General features: G+C 40.4%; 1 protein-coding gene across 1 annotated transcript in view; it reads right to left on the minus strand.

Moving 5' to 3' along the window:
- Positions 1 to 17363: 17363 nt before the first annotated feature.
- LOC137615232 (DNA repair protein XRCC3-like) overlaps positions 17364 to 18668 on the minus strand; it is a 400961-nt gene continuing 399656 nt past the window's right edge. Inside the window, exon 6 of the mRNA XM_068344925.1 lies at positions 17364 to 18668. This exon is cut by the window's right edge and continues 815 nt beyond it. The gene's annotated coding sequence lies outside the window, so the exon portion shown is untranslated.

Genomic DNA, 18668 nt, shown 5'->3' on the forward strand with positions numbered 1-18668 from the left:
TCCTCCTCCGGAGGAGATCAAATGAGCAGGGAGAGAAGAAAAAAGTCTGGGTTTCTTGGCCTTTGTGGTAGAGCTCGAAGGTAAAGAATCCCTTTTCGACTTCTTCCTTCTCATGCAAAACCGCTCCCATTGGAAGGATCATTACTCCAGATACTCGCCGCAGAGAGACTCCTCCATGCAGGAGTATCCTCTGCACAAAGGGTGAAGCTGATGAGCATCCATCTCCAAGGAAGACTAAAATTTGTCACAATTACAGTCGGTCGTTTCTGGACAAACCAGAATGCTGTTTCATCAAAAAAAAAATGCACTAACACCTGAAACATGAAAATGAAAACAAAGTTAGAACAGCTGGTGAACAGAAAACAAAGGTAGCAGAGTACACACACTCTGTGAAAATTCTTTCCACGCTTTATTTTAGTCACCCCCGTTATTCCATTTTTTTATTTTTTGTTTGTTATTTTCTGGATTTTACACATCTCGTTTTTCTTTTGTTTCCTTTGTAACCTTCATTATTATACCCTTAAATATTCATTGCTGCTAACATGTCCATCATTCCCCTGTAATGCTTTACCTTTCATCACCTCATTCCTCTGTAGATGATTTTATCTCATTTCCTGAGCTCACAGTACATTGCTTGACGATGCAACCGACCGTCGACAATTTTCAAAGACAGCGCTTGGTTGCGTTCTGTTCCAAATGTTCTTGAAGCTTTGTATGTTTAACCACAGTTGGTTTGTATTTAAGTAACTCTTTAATTTACATAACTCATTGATCTTAGCTTATTGCTATTTACATCTCAGTACCTATTTATGAGTCTGTTTAGCTAGGATTGTTTCCTGTGTTATTGAACATCACTAAACGCCACTTAATTTTTTTGTATGTATATTAATTCTTATAAACCAGACAGTAGGATTTCTTTATAATTACTTTCCCCTGGAGTTTCAAGAATGATCCTTGTATTTATAAAAAGCACCCTTCAGCAAACCACGTACTCATGGAAATTTGAAGAAGAAGCACCCTTCAGCAAACCACGTACTCATGGAAATTTGAAGAAGAAGACTCGACCGGTTCGAACCAGCTCAGCGGCGAGAGGCAGAAGCGTGTGAGCAGCCCACTTAAGAACCAGGAAGCGTGGGAGACGGACGTAGGCATAGCCCCTTCAACTTGGACGCCGCTTAAACTTGGGCGTCGCTTCAACTACCTGTTGGTCAACCAGTTACTAACCAACAGTATGTCTTGCTTTGTGCCATTATTCAGAAGATGGGCTTACGAAGACAAAACACGTCAGTGCAGAAGTTAACAGTTTACAAGATGCTTCCACTTCAACGTCTACAATCAACCCTCAAGAGCGTGAGTACTAATTAACGGTGCTCAACCTTGCCCAAGGAACTGTCCCCCCCTTTTTTTTCTAGCCTTTATTTAACGATGTGCACATTTAGCTAGGAAGTCATGTTCAAACTGTCTGGTTTAATCATTTGTGGCGTGTCCATTACTATAAGTTGTGTTCCCGTTCCCCTCTATCAAGTTTGAAATTTTATTGCCCGAGAGGAATGTGTTCAAAGTAGTGAGTAGAATTTTTGGTATTATTTCAGTCACCATTTTTACTTTCATTGGTTGATTAGTTATTTGATTATTGATTTACGATTTAATTGATTTGACCATTTTCTTGGCATTTTTTCATTTTTCATATGCCATGCGGTCTTTATTCAAATTTCAATTAGGTAGTTTTGCTGTTTTTTCCTGTGTCAGTTAGGTGAAAATTCCTGTTGTACTTTATGGAAATAAACGCCATTTTTAGGTCAAAATTATTAACTGTTTTTAACTTGGCCTTTACATTTTGAAAGGACTAAATGAGTTATCACATGAGGTGAGATATGACTTAAGGGTAAGTTTATATTTACGTCAATCTAAAGCTATCGGTGTCAATCCTTTATTGTAATGTTCTACGGTATTACCTCCCGGTGGCCCTTAGGACGTTTTGACTTTTACAGTACTGCTCCCCCTAACTCTTTGTGAAACTGTCGTTAACATAACTGAGTCAGTCCAACCACACTTGATTGGGATTTACTATTCTGCGCCCTGGAGTAGCGTCTGAACATCAAGGTGATATCGGTGCCGACAGTCCCGGTATAGAATAATATTTGGACTTAAACGTGTGTAGGGAAAGCAAACCGTCTTCGTTGCGTTTCTCTAGTTTGTCAAGTGTGAGAGTGTTGGCGCTCTATCCTTCAGACTCGGGTCCGAAAATCAGAAACGGGGAGGCCTTTCCCGGAATTATTTCCCACACACTCTACGAAGGCCAAATAAAAAAGTAGTTGAGCTAGTGAGTGGGGGGGGGGGGGGAGTAGCAAGAGTGTTCCCCTGTTAACCCCCAGCTTGGCTGCCACCTCGCTCAAAGTTTTTATGGTCTAAACACCAGCTCGCGCTGAATCTATCTCCTACGTAAATACAGTAACGAGGGTTTGTATCAAGTGTTGGAACAACTAGGAATTTAGGCAATTCCAGTATATTCTTTATGCAGTATACTGATGGTTTCCAGCGTGATTTAGCATGAAAACAGAAAAACAAACTACCCGCATCATATCATTACAGAATTTTTTCGTCTTAATAGAACATGACCCTGCGAGATTTACATTATGAAAAATAAGTGAAAAGACAGTAAACAGTATGATGGAAGAAAGAAAGAAGCACTTAATAATAGGTTTTGAGCATGTCTCACACAATGGCACAAAACAATTAATGCAATTATCTAATTTGAAATACATATGTTGTATTATCATAAATAGTATGGACTGGTTTTATGAATGTGGACTATATAGCCCAGTTCTATGGCCTGTGAGGCAATTCAACGCTTACTTACAATTGGCAGCAAACTCTGTAATGCCCCTCTTATGTAGAAAATGTTGGACAGCAAAGTGGAAGCGGAAATGCATGTAAAGTATTAAGATATAAAGCAATTGCAGCTAGAGGCTGAAAGAACGCTGCAGACCTTAATATAATACCTCAGTAAACAGCGTGAGGTGCACTGACAGCAGGGGCCCATAACCTTGATACTTGTTTAGAAGTTTCTTGCTTTTAAAATTATTATTTGTTCTGATATTATTCGTTGCAAAATTACTTCATTATTCGTTATTAATGTGGTTATTCACTAAGTTAGTGCATAGATAGTCTTACTTTATTTCATGCACTTATTTACTTAAAGACTGCTTTTCTGGTCCTAACAGAAGGGGAACCCTACTCTCTACAGGACCCCCACAGTCCTTTTATCGTGTTTGTTCGAAATCATTCAACATTTCACACCTATGGCTCGTTTATTGTCCAATCCACACTACGAAAGCAATTAAAAAACAAGAAAATCTTCAGTTTCCTCTTGAAAGTCTTGATATCTACAGTCTTTTGAATGTCTAGTGGGAGCTTATTGTATAGTCTCGGGACCCCATATTTAAAAGGTATAGAGCCTACAGTAGACATATATCTATGTTCCAATAATTTGAAACTATCTGTAACTATCATGCTGTCTGGAGACATTGAGCGAAATCCCGGACCAGTACGTCCTAGATTTCGTCAATGTCGTCTTCTGTATTGCAATATTTTTGGTCTTCATGCAAATATTCAAGACTTTACAGCTGCGTCCAGACAGTATGATATTCTTTTGTGCTCAGAAACTTTGGTTTCTAATATGGCTAAGATACAAGAAGATAGAAAGGCTTCTTTTGTCTTTGTTGGTGATTTCAATGATCACCATAGGGAGTGGTTAAGTTCTATCTCTCCTACCGATCGCAATGGCGACTTAAGAGCTTTAGACTTTGCCTCTGAATCAGGCTGTGAGCAAATCATAAGTGAAGCTACTCACAAGTCTGGTAATTGCTTGAACCTTGTATACACTGACTCCCCTGGTGTTACAACAAGTAAGGTTGGTTCTCCAGTTGGGACATCTGATCATGCCTTGATTTCATTAGTAGTGAAGACTGAGTAGCCTGTCCCTGATGTATCATACTCTTGTAAAATTTATATGAAATCTCAAGCAGACTAGAATGGGATTTTGCATGATCTTATGTGCTTGAATTGGTCACAATTATATAGTAGTGTTGATCCTGTTGCCCCTTTGAATGAGAATCTACTCAACATAATTGATAGGAGTATCCCTTCTCGTGTGCTAAGGTACCGAGTGAAGGACAAACCGTGGTTCAATGATGATTGTAGACATGGTCATTTGGAGAAGCAGGAGGCCTATCCTCTTTGGAAGGGTATTAGACCAGATTTGACCTGGAACAACTATACTCAGCTTAGAGCTTTTGCTCAGAGGGTTTATGCTTCAACTGAAAAGGAATACAACTTAACCATAAAAGAAACCCTTTTTGGCGCAACTCAGGAACATAAATGGTGGTCTACCCTTAAATCTGCACTCTTTGGTGTAGATGCAACAGTTCCTCCTTTACTTGAACCAGAGGGCTCAGTCATTCACTGTCCAAAGGAAAAGGCAACCCTTTTGGCTGATGTTTTTGACAGTGAACAGAGTAATGAAAAACTTGAACTTCCTCATTCCTATTTTCCTGAGGCTAAACTAACTAGTTTAGCTTTTTGATCTCGCAAAATTAAAGCTCTGTAGATGGACCTTGATGCTTATGGTGTAGACCCAAATGGTATTTTTCCTTTGTTTTTTATAAAGACTGCAGATTTCTTAGCTCCAAAGTTATGTTATTTTGTGCAAGTTAGCAAGAGGAGGAGCTTTTAGCACTTGTTGGAGAATTGGTAAGGCTACTCCTTTATGTAAATTTGTTTGTGGTAGCTCAAGTCCAACTGATTACCGCCCAGTTTCCATAACTCCCATATTATCTAAAGTTTTTGAACGTCTTCTGGCAAAACGTCTTAATAGGTTTGCTGAAGGTAATCATTTACTCCCTAGTTTGCAATTTGGTTTTCGTAAAGGCCTTGGAGCATGTGATGCCATTCTTACAATCTCCAATGCTGTACAGAAATAACTTGATTGTGGCCAGGAAGTTCGTATGATTGGCCTTGATTTTAGTGCTGCCTTTGACCGTGTTAATCATGAGGCCCTTGTTTTCAAACTCAAACAGTTGGGAGTGGGTGGGTCGTTTCTTAGCATTATTATTGATTTTCTAAGTAATAGATCTCAAAGAGTTGTTGATGGGCACCATAGTGAGTATAGGAATGTGATATCTGGTGTCCCACAGGGTAGTGTTCTTGGCCCATTACTTTTCATACCATATACACATGACATGTGGTTTGGCTTAGAAAACAATCTTGTTGCATATGCAGATGATGCTATACCCTTTGCATCAATTCTGTCCCTTGAATGTAGATCTGGGGTTGCTGAATCCGTTAATAGAGATCTAGCTAAAATTAGTGCATGGTGCAAATTATGTGGTATGAAGTTGAATCTTAACAAAACTCAAAGTATGATTGTAAGTAGGTCAAGGACAGTGGCTCCTCAACATCCGGATCTCAGTATTCATGTTTCTTTAACTTTGTATGACTTAAAATTCTTGGTGTGATTCTCGACAACAAATTTACTTTTGAAAAACACGTTAGGTCTGTGTCTTCTTCAATTGCACTTGAAGTTGCCTTATTGAAAAAGTCTTTCAAGATTTTCGGTGATCAATCTATTGTAAAGAAATGTTTTCATTCTTTCATTATACCTTGTTTTAAGCATTGTTCTCCTGTCTGATCTTCAGCTGCTGATTCTCATCTTAATTTGTTGGACAGAAACTTACGGTCTACTAAATTTCTTATTCCTGATCTAGATATTAATCTTTGGCACCGTTGTTCAATTAGTTCATTATGCATGTTGCATAAGATTTTTCATAATTCTGACCAACCTTTACATTCAGATCTTCCTGGACAATTTCATCCTGTTCGTAATACTAGGCAGGCAGTTAATTCTAATAGTCAGGCCTTCTCCATCATGAAGCTCACTATTACACAGTATTCTAGAAGTTTTATTCCAGCTGTTACCAAGTTGTGGAATGATCTTCCTAATCGGGTAGTTGAATTAGTAGAACTTCAAAAGTTCAAAGTTGCAGCAAATGTTTTTATGTTGAACAGGCTGACATAAGTCTTGTTTTAGTTTATATAATACATACCTGATTTGACGTTGTTACTGTTTGTAGAATGATTAATTGTTAATTTGTTCTCATCATTTATTTATTTCCTTATTTCCTTTCCTCACTGGGCTATTTTTCCATGTTGGAGCCCTTGGGCTTATAGCATCTTGCTTTTCAAACTAGGGTTGTAGCTTGGCTAATAATAATAACAATAATAATAATAATAATAATAATAATAATAATAATAATAATAATAATAAACGGATTTTGAGCAAAGCGAAAAATCTATTTTTGGGTGATATGGCCATGTCGTCCTGATGGAAGGTTCCTTTAGGCAGCTTTCTAAGGGATATTTGGCTACAGTGATACTCCCAGAGAATTGACCACAGGTCTCCAGAACTCTGACTCCTGGTGTGAGTATCCTTGATATAACTCTCAAGGATATTTCATAATATCAGGGGACGTATTTCTTGATACGACACATAGCAATCTTCACCCCGAATAGAGTTTTCGCTTTGAGGGGGAAGAGCGGCGAAATTGAAGGGGAGCCGTTATCAAGGTTACCCGGTGGATCCCTTCCCGGTACCACCACGGCGAACTATTCCTTGTTGCAATGAAGCATGGATAGCCGCAGATAGAGTAGTTTCGGGTGGGGGCTTTGTTACATAGATGTATACTCCATTTTAGAAAGGAGGGAGGGTCCATCAAGACGACATGGCCATATCACCCAAAAATAGATTTTTCGCTTTGCTCAAAATCCAATTTTTGAGCTTAGCTATGTCGTCCTGATGGAAGTTTACCAGAGAATTACTTGAAAGTACTATATCTGTGGGTTTGTATAAGTGCCTTTACTTTGACTCAGTTCTTTATATGGTCTCCCAGACCAAATACATATATGACATTACCATTATTTATCATATCCACTAAGCTTGGAACTAGCTTAGGGCTTCCTGCCCCCAGCAAGGAAACTGTCGATACCGACTATAAAGCGTCAAAGTTGTATTTCGTAGAGACAAAGTGGAACTTTTTAGCGATTACCAGGTTGTTCTTACAGAGGTATACTGACAAGTATATTTATTTTTAGGAAAATAAAAGGCTCTGGAATATTTATTTGATTTCATGTAGGGCGAATAAGACGCAAATACATTTCATGTATTTATTTGTATAGACAAAGTAAATACAACAACGAATGTATTATAAATAGAATCTTTTAACAATTCAACATCAAGGTATATATATATTTTAACCTGTAAGGGAAGAAATACATATATGTGTTAATCACAGGTGCCACTCAGTATTGTGAAATTATTAGATTGATTTCACTTAGATGTTGGATATGTTTTAACACTGTGTACGAATGTTCACACAGCACTGGTGTTATTGGTTAGATTCTACACCTATATAGAACAGTCCGAGATTCACTATAATGATCTCCACCAACGGGTATTACACTAAAAGATGCTAATACCTGTTCACCCCGTATACTGTTAAGTCCCAAACAGTTCACTGTTCATCGCAGCACTAGACGACAGGTTTTATAACACTACCTGCCGCCACCACAAAGTTTTTTATTTCATGCACTTGCTTCGCGTAATGTTTATAAAAGACTAGAGGATTTCCAACCAGTATATGAGCGGAGTCTATCAAAGTCCATATGCTGAAAGAAGTTCAGCGAGGAAGCAATTTTTCTAGGATTGTAACCAGCGGGTGTACTGTCAGGATCCGCTTTGCGAATAAAGTAGGCGAGTTTTGCCCTCAGTTGTTTTAGGGATAAGTTTGATCCTGAGGTTTCGCCTAGGAAGAGCTGTCCCTCCTTGAAGTCTGAAGTTCTTCGAAGATAGACTTTAAGACACTCTACTGGACATAGAGAGACATCTTCCTTCAGAGGGCAGTAATACACTTTTTGGTGGGTAGCTCGTTTTTGCCGAGAAAGGTAGGATCGGGAAAGAGATTCGGTTCTCCCTCGTCTGTGAACTGAATATGGCCCTCGTTTCTAGATAGGGCCACTATTTCACTAACTCTAGCCCCCGAGGCTATAGCGAATAAGAATATCACTTTCTGTGTTAGATCCTTTAGGGTACAATCTTCGTTGTTCAAGTTCGAAGCGTAGTGCAAGACTTTGTCAAAGGACCATGATATGGGCTTTGGAGGGGTTGCTGGTTTAAGTCTAGCGCATGCTTTCGGAATCTTATTGAAGATTTCGTTCGACAGGTCCACCTGGAAGGCATAGAGAAGAGGTCTAGTCAAACCTGACTTACACGTGATTATCGTGGTAGAAGCCAGGCCTTGCTCATGAAGGTGGATGAAGAAGGAAAGGCAGAAGTCTGTCGAGATTTCTGCCGGCCTGTTTGCTTTGACAAAGTAGACCCACTTCTTCCAAGACGATTCATATTGGCTTTTGGTTGACTTTGACTTGTATTCTTCTATAAAGTCGTTGTCTTTTCCCGAACCTTTTCTAAGGCGAGAAAATCATGAGATGTAGGTTTTGGGTTCTCAATTATGAAGCGTAGACAGTCGACTTCTGAACCAGTTGGATAGAACTGGGTTGGGTAGAGGAAACAGCTTCAGCTTCAGTTCTATCACTAGAGGGAACTAATTGCTCATGGGCCATTTGGGGGCCACTACTGCTGCTGTCCCCTTGAAGGATCTCAGCTTGTTGAGGATCTTCAGCAGGAGATTTGTTGGAGGGAACGGATAGATATGATTCCATCTGTTCCAATCGAGGGACATAGCGTCCGTCGCTTCTAACAGAGGGTCCTTGTATGGGGCCACATATCGAGGTAGTTTTTTGTTGTCGCTCGTTGCGAAGAGGTCGATCTGCAGTTCCGGGACTTTTTCCAAGATGAAGGAGAATGAGTCTGCATCTAGGAACCATTCTGACTCTATTGGTTTTCGCCTGGATAGAGCGTCCGCCGTCATATTGTGGAACCCTTGTAGGTGAACTGCTGATAAGTGCCATCTTTTCTTTCTTGCCAAGTGAAAGATGGCCAACATCACGTGATTGATGTAGGGCGATCTCGAGCCTTGTCGGTTCCGACATTTCACTATCACCTCACTGTCCATGACCAACTTGATGCGGGCTGATCTGTGAGGGGATAGTTTCTTCAACGTTAGGAAGACTGCCATGGCTTCCAGAATGTTGATGTGAAAGGTCTTGAACTGGTGTGACCAGTTCCCTTGTACTTTCCTTTGACGGGAATGACCTACCCATCCTTCCGTTGAGGCATCCGTGTGGATGACTACTGATGGTTGAGGTGGTTGTAAGGGAATTGTCCTTGCTAGGCTCTTGACCTTTGACCACGGCCTCAGAAGCGATCGCAGTAAGGTCGGTGTCGATCTCTGTTGATCTCTTTGAGCGTTTGATGTGTATCTTCTCCAGACTTCTGACGCATCTTTCAGTTGTGCTTTCAGCACTGGGTCTGTTACTGCTGCGAACTGGAGAGACCCCAGTACTCTTTCCTGTTGGTGTCTTGAAATCTTGTTGGATTTCAGTAGTCTCTTGACAGAACCCACAATGTCACTCCTCTTCTTCGGTGGAATGGAGGCTGCAAGTTCCAATGGATTCCTAACCATTGAAACTCTTGAGCTGGAGAAAGGCGAGACTTCTTGTATTTGATCTTGAAGCCCAGATGGTCAAGGAACTGGATCATCTTCGTGGTTGCCTGCAAACAAGCCGTCTTGGATGCTGCCCACACCAGCCAGTCATCCAGGTATGCTGCTACCTGGATGCCTTCTAAGCGTAGCTGTTGTACGACTGTGTCCGCAAGTTTTGTGAATATCCTTGGGGCTATGCTTAGTCCAAAGGGCATGGCTGTGAAGACATACTTTGTCTTCTGTAGCTTGAATCGTAGGTAGGAGGAGAGGGGGCGGCTGACTGGAAGGTGCCAATAAGCATCTGCCTGGTCTATTGAGACTATGTACGCCCCTTTTGGTAACAGGGTCCTTATGTGTTGTAAGGTTAACATCCGGAACTTGTTGTTCTCAATGAACTTGTTGAGTGGAGACAAGTCTAGAATTACTCTGAGTTTGTCCGAGTCTTTCTTGGGAACACAAAACAGCCTTCCCTGGAATTTGATGAACTTTGCTTTCCTTATGACCTTTTTGTTCAAGAGTTCTAAGGTATATTCTTCCAATAAGGGGTGGAGTGTTGGAAGAATCGAGGAAAGTAAGGTGGAGTTTTGTTCCATTTCCACCCTAGTCCATTCTTGATTAGGCTGTGGGCCCAGGGATCGAAGATCCAACGATCTCGAAAGTGGAAGAGTCTTCTTCCTACCTGGAGCATCTCATTGCTTAGATGATCCGAAGGGTTTGTTACCCTGACCACATCCTCCTCTACCCCTTGAGGGGTTTCTTGAGGAGCCTCTTCTAGATCCTCTACCTTTAAGGCGAAAGGTAGTGGTGTGCCTCTCAAAGCCTGGGTTAAAGGCTGGTGACTGAGCTACTAATTGCTGAGGCACCATTTGGAATGTGGTTTGCGGCTGGGCAACCATTTGGGGTACTGTGGTCATGGTAACTGTGGGATGCTGTGCAGGTCTATGAGGCACTCGTGGCTTCTTCGTCTTCCTGTTCTTGGGTTGGGGACCAGCGTCAGAGGATGATTTCCTCTTGGAAGACATGCCCAATTTTTGGAGAAGGTTCCTATTCTCCATGGCGGCTTTGGCAACTACCTCTTGGACTGCTTCCTTTGGGAAGAGGTCCTTGACCCAGATACATGAAGTAATCAACTTCCAGGACTCGTGCTTGACCGTTGCATTGGCAAACAGGCTCTCCTGGCCTTCACGAAAGCGTACATGTCCTTTACTAGAGTAGCCATGTGCATCTTGGCTAGGACCGTGTACATATCTGGGGTACTTGAGATGCCTGTGCACATCTCCATACAGTTCTGGAGAGACAGAGAGGCGGCTAGTCTCTCTTTTGTCTCCTGTTCTCTTCTCAGAAGAAAATCCGACAACTTAAGGATGGTTCTCGTTGAACTGCTGTCCTGCAATATCTGGAACTAGTTTCGAGACCTCATTCCAATCCTTCTCGCCAGTAGGCAGGGCTAGAGACAATGGTTTACATTCCTCTACCGTAGGGCATGGTTTGCTTTCATCAACTGCTTTTAGTACGCAGTGGAGAGCTTTAGCTGTAAAGGGAAAAGCTCTGGAGGAAGGAGCAATGAAGGTAGGGTGCCTCTTGCTCAAAGCAGAAACTTTCGAATTCATATAGCCGGCTTTCTTCAGGCTACTCGTCATGAGAGCCTGCGCCTTGTCATAATCAAAGACCACGACCTCCTTAGGTTCCGTCTCTTCTTTAGATGCAGGTTCATTCTTCAACCTCACGAAGCATTTCGGGTAAGCCGAAATGTTAGGCCAGAATTCGAGATCGTCGAGAGGTATGGCCCCCATCTTCTCAGAGATGTAGAGTTTCCCATTCATCATGGGCACGAACTCCGCATACCTCCAGTGGTTGGTTTTGGAGCATTGGGTTAAGTCAGAGACTTTGACACGTTTGTGGGAGCCGCTAAAAGCGGCTGAGCGGTGTGCTTCCCTGACTTCCCTTCTCATCTCTTGCTGTTCCTTGCGCATTGTTTCCATCATCATTTGGATCTGCGCCATGAGCCCTTCGCCCTCGGATAACAGCGGGTCCGGTTGAGGGGTTGGGGCCGAAGAGGTTGACAGCACAGGTTGATATGCCGTCACAGACAGTAGAGGGTCTTCCCTCACTGTCGATACGGATCCTTCTTCCTCCTCGGGTGGCTGGGCCACCTCTTCTTCAGGGTTTTCTTGAAAAAGATCCTTTTCGGTGTCCGAGGACACCTCTGACATCCTTTCCTGATGGATGTCCATGCCTTCTAAAGCCTTGGTAATGTGAGCCTTTATCGTCAGTTGTATGAAGGGAGGGTTGACCTGTGCCTGAGGCACAACCGCGTCGGATGTTACCTTAGGGAACAGAAGGCTTCTCATCGTCTCGCTTGGTAGGTAAGGTCCCGAAGAGGTCTTCTGGAACCCTCTTACCCACCTTCGAAATGTTTCCCTCGCAGTATCCCTTGACTCCGCCGTCTTGAGATCACCGAAACCCTTGGACATCAAGGCCGAGCAGATGGTGCAACCCTTTGGATCCCAATACCTCAAGGTTTCAGTTGCAATGGAGCAGGGGGCATGAGACCTGCACATCTTGTGGCCACAAAAGTCCCTGCTTTTGTGGTTGCAGTACATAACTGCGCACTTTACCTTAGCCTCCTCCTGTAAGGAAAGAAAGAGTGAGATGAGTATGGGGTAATTTATCATACTGATAAATATATTCACATGCATTAAATAGTAATCATTACTATTATAATTATAGCTTAGGATAGTAAGCTAGAAAGGAAATAGGAAAGACACATATCTGTGTTTCCTGTCCAGGCAATTGCTGTGACCTCCATCAATATTAGTATTTTAAAATTTCCTTATTAGGGAAATACAGGGTGGAACAGCTCTAGTACTTAGAGCTGAAGTCAAGTGTATACTAGCACTAACCTCCCCACAAGTGAAATATTAATACTGTAGGGTAAAAACCTTTGTGTTCTGATGATCCAGGATACATCAGAATGTTGAAGGAATGCTTCACCTCAACATTTACTTAGCTGTCTCAACAATGGACTGTGAAAGGATACACAGAGTATGTTGGAAAATCATACTACTGTATGTTATATACTGTAGTTTTCTAATTGCTGTATTTGCTATACTGCAGGAAAACTGGCTTCTGTATAATCTTATACTGTAGTTCTGCCGGTATACTACCGGTCTAGGCTAGTACCTGGTGGCACTAGCCGGCAGAGAGAGAGAAAGAACGGAGAGAAGGACTACCGTATTATTATAGTTTAGTACAATAATTAGGGTTGTAGGGACTATTGTCTCTACTGCCTTCTTTCCAGAATGAGGATTCAAATGGAAGGGGAGAGAATGTAATAATTCTAGCTTCCATCCAGCCACGATATCTGTTGCCGGCTGCAGTGCCAGTTACAGGGTTTGTGGATGGCAGTCCAAGGCAGGACTGAAGAAGTTGTAATGGGTCTCCCACCGGCAGCCATCATGGCCGGCTCAACCTTTCCCGGAGCCTTGCTTCCGTTAGGGGGAAGGTCGAATCGGCAATCTAACCTCCTTTGTAGGAGCAAGGCCGGCATCGTAATCAGCCTGGCAACCGGGGTGATTGTAGAATACCGGCCACAGGGGTCGTGACCGAGGGAAAGGATCTTATATTTTGCATAGAAAGAAGGCGGCAGGTATGCCTCCTGCTTTCGACTGCAAATCAAGAAAACGAAGTTTCCTTTGCCGGTGCCGTCTTGGGCGGCAGAGGAACAACGATTCCTTAGCCTAAGAGACTGCCGGATGTAAGACATGTCTTCTAGTCCACAAGGGAGAAAGGTGGCGGCAATTGTACTACCACTTTCAGTTGTGGACTAGGGAAGCCGGGCTTCCAATGCCGGCAATGGTGTAACCGGCAGGGGAATGACTAATCCCTCATCGGTAGCGTTGCCAGCAACAAGACTGAACACTCTGAGTTACTGTCGTATTTTAAAGCAGGGATACTCACCAGCAAAGAGGATGGACAGAAACACTATCTCAGTCAAGCAGGAGTACACTACTCTATGGCAAGACAAAGCGGCAATCAGGGGGAAGGAAGGGTTTATCCTCATTTCTCTAAAAGAGACGAGTATCAAATTATGATAGTAATTCTAGGAGATATTCTATCTCTGATTGAATTAATAAAACGATACGAGAGGATAAACGGGGAATAACATTACTAAAGTATACCAAAACGCGTTAGGCTAGCCTAACTTGAATCGGGATCTCGGCTACGCTAATAGCACCGAGGCCCTAATGTATACGATCGAAACGTTTTATCAGAAGAGGAAATATTACATGCGTAAATCTTATCTTCACTAGTATAATTTGCCTAAATAGCTAGAATTTCATTATAGCTAAATAACGGGAACGTCGTACTACTAACTAAAAAAAGCATTTATGGTGTACGACAGCGGTCCAAAATGGCCGCCTCTGATGCTGGCTCTGCTCCACTAAACACATCTAAATCATGCTAATTTATCTGTGAGAAGGGAGCCAAAAATTATACACAGGAAAGATTAAATACTCAACTTTCCAGAGGATGAAGATGCTGGAGATTGCATTGTAATAATCCTTTATGAGAATAACAACACCGAGAGCGAGTGGGAGAAACACTGTGCTTAATTCGCTACTACAAAAGGAATAGTTCGCTGTGGTGGTACCGGGAGGGGATCCACCGAACCTTGATAACGGCTCCCCTTCAATTTCGCCACTCTTCCCACTCAAACCGAAAACTCTATTCGGGATGAAGATTGTTATGTGTACAGTAGTATCAAGAAATACGTCCCCTGATATTATGCGATATCCTTAAGAGTTATATTAAGGATACTCATGCCAGGAGTTAGAATTCTGGAGACCTGTGGTCAATTCTCTGGGAGTATCACTGTAGACAAATATCCCTTAGAAAGCTGCCTAAAGGAACCTTCCATCAGGACTACATGGCTGAGCCCAAAAATAATAACACGATATGTTGACTGCACAATATGTAGCAACTCTCAGATATTTTGGATGTCCGGTTCTGATAAGCTGATGGGTTATTGTGCATATTTTAAACTCAATGCTTGCTTTAGTAGGCAGCCAGTGTATTTTAATTAGTATAGGAGTGATCCTTTCTTGGGGTGGGACACCTTTTATCAGTCTTGCTCCTCTGTATATCATGTTTTTCAATTTCTTCGGTTGCACATTTGGTAAATTGTGGTAGATGGAGTTACAGTAGTCAATCCTGGTAATAATACAGTTAATCACAAGTTTCTTTACAGAATGATCATCCAGATACTTCTTTATAAAAGCAATGTTTCTAAGATGATAACTATCAGTTTTTACTACATTATTTATTTAGGCATTGAAAGACAAGTTACAGTCAAAGAGATATGCCTAGATCACAAACTTTACTAGACATCGAGGCAGAGCTGTTATTAATGTTTATTTGAATATCACCAAAGTTTCTTACAGTTTTTCTCTCCAACCACCATAAACTCAGTTTTATTTTCTTTTAATTTCAGTTGTTTGATTGTATCCATTCCCTAACACTGGTAAGAATTTGGTTTAGAGTTTCAGTAGTGTCGCCTATATCATTTATGGAGAAGTAAAATTGTGTATTATCTGCAAATGTTTGAACTTCACTCTATGCCTTTGTAGTATTTTTGACATACCAATAATATAGATACAAAATAAGATTGGGCCCAGTACACTCCCCTAAGGTAACCCTCTATTTGCACACAGTAATTTCTGTCAACCAAGTAGTCTTTTAGGTATTCAAAAGCTTAATCTTCAATACCAATGGACCATAAATCATTTAATAGCAGTTCATGCAAAACTGTATCAAAAGCAGCACTAAGATCAGTAATTTCAAAATACCACATTTGTTTTCATCCATCCTTTCCAGCATATCATTTATTATTATCATCATTATTACTTGCTAAGCTACAACCCTAGTAAGAAAAGCAGGATGCCATAAGCCCAAGGGCTCCAACAGGGAAAATAGCCCAGTGAGAAAAGGAAATAAGGAAAAACTACGAGAAGTTGAAGAACAATATTAAAATAAATCTTTCATATATACACTAAAGAAACTTGAAAATAACTAGAGAAAGAGAAACAAGATAGAATAGTGTGCATGAGTGTACCTTCAAGCAAGAGATCTGTAACCCAAGAAAGTGGAAAACCATGGTACTAAGGCTATGGCATTACCCAAGACTAGAGAACAATGGTTTGATTTTGGAGTGTCCTCCTAGAAGAGCTGTTTACCATAGATGGAGATTCTCTTCTATCCTTACCAAGAGGAAAGTAGCCACTGAACCATTACAGTGCAGTAGTTAACCACTTGAAAGAAGTAGAATTGTTTGGTATTTTCAGTGTTGTCAAGTGTATGAAGAAAGAAGAGAATGTGAAAAGAATAGGCCAGACTATTGTGTGTATATGTTGGCAAAGATGAAATAAGCCGTAACCAGAGAGAGGGATCCAATGCAGTACTATCTGGCCAGTCAAAGGACCCAATAACTCTCTAGCAATAGTATCTCAATGGGTGGCTGGTGCCTTGGCCAACCTACTAGCTATCTCAGTAGAGTATAACTTCTGTAAGCAGACTGGTTGACTGGCAAAGCTTCTATTTCTTCTAAGTGACTAATTAGATGTTCAAGAACTACATATTTTAGCACCTTTGAAATAAAGGATAGATTCGATATAGGGCTATATGAGCTTAATTCCTGATAATCTAGAGCACTTTTCAGAACCGGTGTGACTACAGTATAGCTATTTTCCCAGAGTTGGGGATCTTCACTCACCGATGCTTGTACATATTTGCTATTCTCATAATTATATAAGCTAGACGAGAAAATTTCCTTTTTTCAGTTACTTCAGATATTGGCATTGGATCAATCGCACAATTTGTTTTCTTTGCTCTCTTGATAATCCTGGTGACATTGTCTTGCATTATATAATTGATCTTATCTGTGTATCTGGTGTAGCATTAATCTGATGTTGAATATTTGTAAATGACATAGTTATATTTACTATTTTGCTTTTAAAGAATACTAGAAAATTATTTGCTAGTTCCTGGTTACTGTAACCCTTTGGTGGCTTTTTTCTTATTTACATTTAGACTGTACCATTTAGGAGACGATATAACTTAATCATGTCTGCTGCTGCTTCGCAGGCCTTTCTCTTGTAGTATTCGCTTTTTTCCATCTTAGTCGGTAATTATACTGGCACATTGCAGTTTTGTATTCTACCCATGTACTTTCAGTTTTTAACAGATTCCACTTTCTATCTTTGCATCTTTTTATCCCTCTTTCTCTCCAAAGTCTCCCCATCAAACCAAGGAGATCGGTCCTTAACAATTATAGTCTTTTTCATCAGTGGACACATGGTATCATATTCACTTTTACTCACCCTATTATATATGGTCATAAGGTAATCAACACAAATAGCACCCAAGAAACATTGGCTATCATGATCGCAGGGAATGCTGACAGGATAATTTATTTTCTTTGTCACTTATTCAATAAACACAAAAGGAGAGAAGTTTGAATTATTGTATGTCTAAAGTTTATTTTCTTCACCACTACGTGTTCCTGTAGAGGTAGTCTAATTGTAATAAGTTTGTGCACTGAGCATTAAATACAATCATGACTTCTCAAAATTCATTACTGCATTCATGTAGTCAGTCAGCATTCAAGTAGTCTTTCTTATTCTAATAGGAGAAAAAAACAGTACATTTTTACACACTTACTGTAGTTTATTCGGATAAAGATAGAATTTATCATCATGTTAACATGCTTATCACAAATTATTTTTCCCTTTATATTGTATGATGTTGTGTCTGAGAATCTGGTTAATATCTCTTAATGGGTAAAACAAAACTTAATATGTTTCATCCCTTCCGATATTAATTTTCATAAATTCATAGAAATTTTTGAATAAGTGGAAGTTGAATCCTTCTTGATCAATTAGTAGCATTTTCACTTTAGATGTTCCATGTAAATTTTTTTTTTTTTTGGACAGCTCCTTCCATCAATGCTGGACTTATCCATCACTGAATGAAGCATCAATTTCATACCTTAGGGAAGTTGTCCCCAATAAGAGTAACCAATAGTTTGTTTTAAGCTCCGCACAGTAGGAAGTAATAATGGTTTTTTATAGCATACCTTCAGCCTGAAGCTGCTACACTGCTTTCTTCCTTTGAATCTGCATTAGATTCAATTGAACTTTTAGTCAAGCTTCTTAATTTTCTTACTCTAATCCTCACATATCATTTTCAAAAAAAAAAAAAATTGTTTGGCCAAACCTACGAGTCACAAAATGGGAATAAGTGGTTGGGCTGAACTACTTCATAACAGAGTACTTAACATAAGACTCTTCTTCATAATGTTGTACATGATTCTTCTTGACAGAATTGAATCAATGTTTTTCATTAAGATAAATAGTCTAATTTCCTTTCCTGCTTTGGTTGACCTTCCTGCTTTGGTTACCAGGTCAGATCTTTTTCCAAGTTTTATTGTTAGGGGTATACTACTTCAGACATTGCTTTCAAGATCCTCTTACTCGTATTTTGTAAACCAGAACTTTCTCTCTGCCTCTTGGTAAACACCAAGCCTTATAATCCTGCAGGTAATATGCAGTCAAGTCATGAATTCTTGGGTCAATAAATCATAGCAGTATTCCATACCCTTCATTTGCAATATATGGAGATTAATGCATTTATCTTTATTTCCACAATTACTTGACTTGACTCTTCTCAAAAGACAAGTATGTCATAATTTTAGAGGAGAATATTATCAATGTCTGCTTTTTTTTAGTCATAGGGCTTAATTTTGAGAGCCACTTTTCATAAAATACTGTTGGAAACATAATTTGAACAATGAATCATATAAAACACTAATCCAGTAACTTATTCATTAAACACAGAAAAAAGAAGTTTGATACCTAAAAAAAGTTTACTGACTAAAGTATGAAATTCCATATGATTCCAAAATACATTTGCTTCCCTTTTTTTAGGAGTTACCTTTAGAATATGGAGAGA

Source organism: Palaemon carinicauda, chromosome 21, assembly GCF_036898095.1.
Source record: "Palaemon carinicauda isolate YSFRI2023 chromosome 21, ASM3689809v2, whole genome shotgun sequence".
Lineage (NCBI taxonomy): Eukaryota > Metazoa > Arthropoda > Malacostraca > Decapoda > Palaemonidae > Palaemon > Palaemon carinicauda.